At 38.9% G+C, this 6,996-nt stretch overlaps 1 long non-coding RNA gene across 2 annotated transcripts in view; it reads left to right on the top strand.

Moving 5' to 3' along the window:
* Positions 1-312: 312 nt before the first annotated feature.
* LOC146591690 (uncharacterized) overlaps positions 313-6,996 on the top strand; it is a 73,292-nt gene continuing 66,608 nt past the window's right edge. Inside the window, exon 1 of one of the 2 annotated variants that reach the window (XR_014896755.1) lies at positions 313-491. This is a non-coding gene — a long non-coding RNA (uncharacterized LOC146591690). Of the gene's footprint in view, positions 496-6,996 lie in introns of both variants that reach the window. The other variant, XR_014896754.1, reaches the window with a different exon arrangement.

Raw genomic sequence — 6,996 nt, 5'->3', positions numbered from 1 at the left:
GAGGAGGAGAAGAAAAATCCAACCCTGAAGGGCTTGAAGTCTTAACTATACAGGACAGACCGAGGTTTGGACATAATCTAGAATCAAATGTTCTGTTAGCTGCCCTTTTAAATTTCTTAACATAAAAGGAAGAAGTTTGGATAGATAGGTATAGAGGATATAACAGGGAGGAGAGCAGCAAGTGAGGGATATTTTTTGTGACGCTTATGGCAAGAGAAGGGTGGAGACAGTTGCAGATTAACCAAGAGTGAGAGTCATATGACTTCCTCCGTTAGTCCTTAATAATCATTACAGCTCATTGCAATAATCATTGCTTTTAGAGAAGGGAAACAAACCTCTAGTAGAACTGCTGTTAGTGACTGCAGCGTGAATCAAGCCAGCCAGTTTACAGAACCAGCCTGCAACACGAGAATTTGTCTTGCTCTATTCCATCTTTTCATCAGTGTGGAGTTCAGGGAAGAAATGAAGTTGCAGCTGAAGAGTCAAGTAATGTAGGTAGTACAAATGTTTTCAGCACTTTGAATTCTTTTGTCTGACCACTTGCTGCTTTACCATTTGTGCTTATTGAAAAAGAAGTAGTTGGCTGCTATAATCTAACAAACTGTGCAAACAGGCTTTTCGGGGTATTAAGAAACTTTCAGAAAGTCTAATAAAATCTGCCTTCAGTTCTGGACCTTATATAAAGCCAACATTATTTTGGCATATAAGTGTGGCCTAGCACCCTTTTTATTTGTTTATTTATCGTTTTTCTTGACTTTCAAAAGAAAAAGGCAATTAAAAGTAATTTCAATACAGGAGCTGACAGTTAGTGGTTGCTGAACTTACTGTTGCTCCAGTGACAGATTCTTGCTAAGTTGATGTGAAAATAGTAACTGTGCCACAAAATAAACTTGTACAATTGTAAGGCAAAGGAATCTACAAAGTAGTTGACTTCTTTATCTTTGGGGGGCAGGGGGAGGGAGGGATGGAATCAAGAAAAAAAAAATCATAGTTGGAGCCAATATTGGCAGCCTCACAATTTCACTGATGATGTTGCTGTAGACAGTGTTTTTKATTAACAAAATATGGCAAAACCCCTGGATTTTCAAAAGTGAATTGTCACTCCCTTCCTGACTTTGAATCAGTTCTTTGTTGTTTTTTCCTTGAAAAATGTAAGTTTTTTTCCCAATATTTGTAACTAACAAAAGAAAAAAGCCAAATGTGGATACCTTCCATTAGAGTTTTTCTGATCAGTATAAAAGCTTAGGTTTCTGTGTTCCCCTGGACTACAAGTGAAAAGTTTTACTGAATTTGAGTTGAGCCAAGATTTGAGTATAGAGAACAAACATTTGTAAAGCTTCAAATAATGCCAGGTGAATTCATATTTGTTTGCATAGCCTTTTATCAGAACACATCCTAGTACAATTCTGTTATGTCACATTAGCAAAGAGAGGGTTAGAACATGAAATTATATTTTGTACTCTATTGATCGTTACACCTGTACTTCAGATRATCTAGAGAAAATGTATACTGTGTTTTCCTGTTTAACATTAATGAAGTCTGCAAGGAAACCAATATTCCGTCCTGTCTGTGGTTGATAAACTGCAAATCCTTTGTCTGCATTACTTAAAAAAAAAAGAAAAGAAAAAGAAAAAAGAAAAAAAAGAAAGAAAGAAAAAAGGCAATTCCAACTTAACAGCTATAATAAAGGATACAAAAACAAGGACTGCTTCTTAATAAAACTTTGATTGTGCAGACTCAGTTCCTCAATGTATTGCATGTCTTTGGCAGAAGAGCAAGAGCTCGTAGAAGAAAGTATTTTTAGCTGTCTTTAAAACAATGGTGTTTTGTACTCGCTGAGGCTTGCAATGWAATGTAGTATTAGCTTTTGCACTTCATCTTCTTGCATTCTTTCAGAAGCAAATTCTATATTTTTTAGCTGGCAGTTTTCTGCTTTTTCAAGTATGTGGCCTGAACAGCTGAATGAATAACCTCTAGAGAAAGSATTTTTCAAAAGGGTCTAAGTAAGCTAGCTGTCTTTGGAAAATATGAGCCTTGATCAAATCTGCCTTTGAATAAACAATTTRCTTTTGGAAGGATCCCAACTTTTGATAGTCCTCAGACAATATAGACCTCCACTGCAGAAAGTATAGGGACACCTACACACTCAACATACTGGGAGTGTTTTCTTTTCTTTTCTTTCTTTCTCTCTCCCCCCCCCCCCTTCCTGTGTATTTCTGTGTATTTATGGAGAGGTTAAATGATCTGATGTTCTCGGGCTGATCAGAGTTGGCTATGAAAAGTGAAATAGTTTCATGCCAATAASTATTGAAGGCATATATTTTTCTGGCCATAATGTCAAATAGATACTGCTATTCAGCTTTCTGAAATTCTGTAATTTCAAGAATGCTTGAAGGATTTCTGCATCCCATACACTTAGTCTCTTTATAGGGAAGAAAATAGCAAGTATCTTCTGGATTCATGTGAATATGTTAATGACCTCTGAAAATCAAGGTTCATGCTTCTCCAACATCAGTAAATTCTTTTTACAGACAAATCATGATTTTTGTGTTCTGTATCCTGCCTTTATTTATAGCTAGGTCAAAGCTGGKTTACATTGAGCTACAGGTTTTATAGCAAGCTGCTCAACTGACCAAGCAAGAACAGGGGCAAGTGCAGGGTCCTGTATGTAGGGAGAAATAACCCTCTGCACCATGACAGGCTRGGGGCTGATCTGCTGGAAAGCAGCTCTGCAGAGAAGGACCTGGGAGTCCTGGTGGACAACAAGTTGACCACGAGCCAGCAATGTGCCCTTGTGGTCAGGAAGGCCAATGGCATCCTGGGGTGCATTGGGAAGAGTGTTGCCAGMAGGTCAAAGGTGATCCTCCTCATCTACTCAGTCCTGCTGAGKCCACAGCTGGAGTACTATGTCCTGRGCTCCCCAGTGCAAGAGAGACATGGAGCTACTRGAGAGAGTCCAGCRYAGGGCTACGAGGATGATCAGAGGGCTGGAGCATCTGCCCTACGAGGAACGGCTGCGAGAGCTGGGCCTGTTTAGCCTGGGGAAGAGAAGACTGAGGGGGGATCTTACCAATGACTACAAATACTTGAAGGGAGAGCGTCAAGGGGATGGGGTTGGACTCTTTTCAGTGGTGGCCAAGCAACAGAACAAGAGGCACCAGGCTCAAAACTGAAACACAGGAAGTTCTGTCTGAATCTGAGGAAGAACTTCTTTCCTATGAGAGTGACAGAGCACTGGGACAGGCTGCCCAGAGRGATTGCGGACTCTCCWTCTCTGGAGATATTCAAAACCTGCCTGGATGTGATCCTGTGCAATGTGCTGTAGGTGACCTTGCTTGGACGGGGTGGATGGGGGGGGGGGAGGTTAGACTAGATGATCTCCAGAGGTGCCTTCCAACCTCAACCATTCTGTGATTCTGTGACCCAATGTTAAGCAATTGGGATCACTGCAGTTCTGTCAGTGGCTTCTGGTTCCCCCAAAACTAACTGTGCCAGGTAAAGAGGAGAGATGCACAAGAAGGAGTGAACTTTACATTTCCCACTTTACCTATCTTCAAGGAATTTTAAAGGTTGAGTACTAGCTATCTCCTCCCTTTTTCCAAACTTACATTATGTCTGTAGTGTATTATTGCTGCTTGAGAATTTCTGTTTTGATCAAAGACAGAGTTTAACTCCACAAAGACTTCTTTAAGAAATCAATCTGCAGAAACAACTAAAACTTTCTGTAAGAGTGTTAGTGGACTGAAATGTGGCAATTTTAGTACATAGCAAAGAAATCTTGTGACTAGAGATACAAATTGTGGTACAAGTCTTATCATTATCTTCTTCTAGAGGTTATGCTAGTGTATTTCGTATGACTAGAAGAGCCTTTCTGTTGAGCTGACCTTTGGTCTCTAAAGCTAATAATATATGATACTTATTAATGGTGCATGTACAAAGATGTGACTTGAGAGTTGCATTTAAATTTTCTTGATTCATATCTCCCACTCTCYGGACTACTTTAGGCTTTCTTACTCTGGTGCTTTCAGTGGGGTAGTGGAAAATCTTTAAGATTTTTTTTTTAAGAAATATTTTTACTGCAACAGAAACATGATATCCTATTTGAGACAGATTCCACTATACTGCACWAATCAATTAGAGAGTTGTAGGTTTAAGAGGCTATGGTAAAAGCCAGTCTGTAGGTCACTTTGTTATTTAGAAGCTCATATTATRTACTGTTGATCCATTAGAATTTTGGATGTTGAAAGAGGCAGATCTTTGTCAAATACTTTGATTTGCAAGTAAGATAGCATTTAGAAATGATATTGTGGTTCTATCTACAAAGCCATGATAAGTGAGCTCAACCTCACTCTAAGGTGTRTTGTGTATTTATACTGCACTGAAAATTTCTGCTAAAGAATTAGGTCAACAACAATTGCAAGCTGTGAAACTATGGTCCCAGATTTCATTGAAAGCAGACTTTTTTTTAATCAATATGAAGTAACTTCCATTCATGGAACTGGCTRCAGCCAGAGTCTTATTGCTTTCAAAGAGAATTGGCCTGGACTACAACTGGCCTTAACAAAGCCAACTATTTTGGCCTCTTCTTTATTATTGCATATGAAAGCGTGGTCTGTACTTTTTTCTTTCTCATTAAAAATGCTAATGTATGGATAATTAAAAATTCTGCATAGATCGATCAAACCAACCTTAAAAAGATGAAGTAGAGAAAAAGGCAAAATCTAAATTTATACTGCATCAACAATCCTTAATATCACCACTGGGAGAAATCAGGAGTACTTTTTGAGAATTAAGCAGCTGTGTTATATTTTTGCCTTAGCTCCCTTTTTGTTTCAGATTAACAAATTACTGACTTCTGACCCTATTTCAGATTAATGTCAGTTTATTGCATTAGTGCTTGAAGGCTCAGTTTTCCTCTAGAGATTTTTGTCAATTGTCCATGGACTCAACGATGACCAATTTTTTGAAATCCTTTCCTAGAAGGGTGGTTATTTATCCCCTGGCTGGAATACAACAACAGAAAATACACAGATGGTGTAGGCATTTGTGAGGGGCCTATGGACAATAGATGGTGACTTTGTGAAGAAGGGCACACCTTCAYTTCTGGTGTATCTCTACGTTCTGCACAGAGAAGCTGTTAAATACCTCTGCCTTTCAAAGAAATTCTCTGTATCATGGCTGAATATAAGTGCATGGAGCAGTCTGCACTGATGATAAATAGKATGCGTTGATAATTTGTTTTGTTTGATGTGATTTCATATGTTAAACTGAATCTGCGATAAATGACCTACTTTTACATGTTACTAAATTCAGTGTTCTTCCTTAGTCTTCCCTAGTTGTCTCAGAGAAGGAATACTTCCTGTTTCATRTATATAACTTCACAATTCATCTTTTCATTTAGGAAAGACATTATTGATATTTGAACAGTTTCCGTGGCCCAAGTGACAATGTTAAGGGACAGTTACAAAGCTTCTGGAGCAGTAAAAACATGCATGTACTATAGATCCAGGTGCATTTGTGAATTCTCACCTGTATCCAGCTAGTTAGGGCTTTATCAAGCACTCAGTGAAATATTTATATACTTGTAGGCTAATTCTGCAGTCAGTTGTACTGTAGTTATTTCCACCTCACTTCAGTGCTTAGCTACACAGTAAATTTGCAAAAACATCTTCAAAAATGACCCTAAAAGAAAGGCCATCATCATATTCATGTGTACAAAAAAAAAAAAAAAGGCCATTTCAAACAGAAGAGTTGCATATTCCATTCTAAGCACCTGAGTTACATTGTTAAATTGGGATTAAAGAGAGATTTTCTGTGGGTTTTTTTAATATTTTTCGCTCCCAAATTTACTTTTGATGTAATCAAAATACTTTTCATACTTTTTTTAATCCCTGTCAGAAGATGGTTCCATTAAAAACTACAGTTCCATTACAAATTTAGACTTTACAAATAAAATCAACATAGGTCTTGGAAAAGTCTGGCTTTCTGAAGAGGACTGTTTATTTTCCCGCAATACCACATGGTGGAGTATTGCTTTTTCTGCAGGGCTTTTTTACCGTAGCTGTCACTACAGAGCTCAAAGTCCTGTGAGCTGGTATTTGCTTAGAGGAAGTTTCTGGTAAGCGCAAGAAGTTTCAAATTCAGGGCATTACTTTCTAATAGCGCTGTGATACTGGAGCAAACACTTGTCAAAATACAAAAGGTTCCACAGGACAAAGGACACTCCTCCACTTCCCTGTAACTCTCGGTTACTGCTCTCCCAGCAGGGTGAACTGTAAGGCAAACACAACTGGAGAGGCTGGTGAGCTAAMTGAAATAAAGCTGTGGAAGACACAAACAGAATTTGTGCGAGTTCTGTATTTCAGCGTCCGAATCTTTGTGTCAGCCCTAGCTTTGTGATCGTGTTAGTTTAGTTTGCCTGCCAGTTTTCATACCTCAGGAAAACAGTTATATATTCATCCAGTTTTTCACTGTCCAGATTTTGGATTCCTTATCTTGCGTGTAGAGGGACAGGCTTATGTAATCATTTGCAAATAGAGGTTTGTGAAGTGATCTGTAGATGCGTTTACATCCTTCCTTAGCAAATTGTTAGGTGTGGTTCAGCTTACAGACCTGTCTGCTTACCTGAAATACTGAGTTCCTGTAAGTTTCATGGAAATAGGTCATTAGATAGCAAAGAGAAACCGTAGTAGTTCCCCTGTGTGAAGAAAAAGCAACGCAAATTCAGCTTTGGTCAGCCCGACCTCCTTGTGGCCTCTGTTGCAGTGGGAAAAGCTTCAGGCAGAATTCACACCTGCTTGGGCACTGGAGAATCCAGCTGCTGGGTACAAAGGAACCAGGAGGCAGGCATCGTTAGTGCTGGTGCTAATCAAACAACCCGGTTTTGTCTTTACTGCCCTCTTTTATGACATGTAAAGATTTTGCGTTTATTCACAACTCCGATTTTTCRAGGTTTGCTTTATCACATCTTGGTGCTAATCTGTTCTCCTTTGCTTT

The sequence above is a fragment of the Rhea americana genome, unplaced genomic scaffold, assembly GCF_003343005.1.
Source record: "Rhea americana isolate MKP2758 unplaced genomic scaffold, rheAme1 scaffold_363, whole genome shotgun sequence".
Taxonomy (NCBI): Eukaryota; Metazoa; Chordata; class Aves; order Rheiformes; family Rheidae; genus Rhea; species Rhea americana.
The sequence above is the reverse complement of the archived record's forward strand: the minus strand, read 5'-3'. Positions and strand labels throughout refer to the sequence as shown.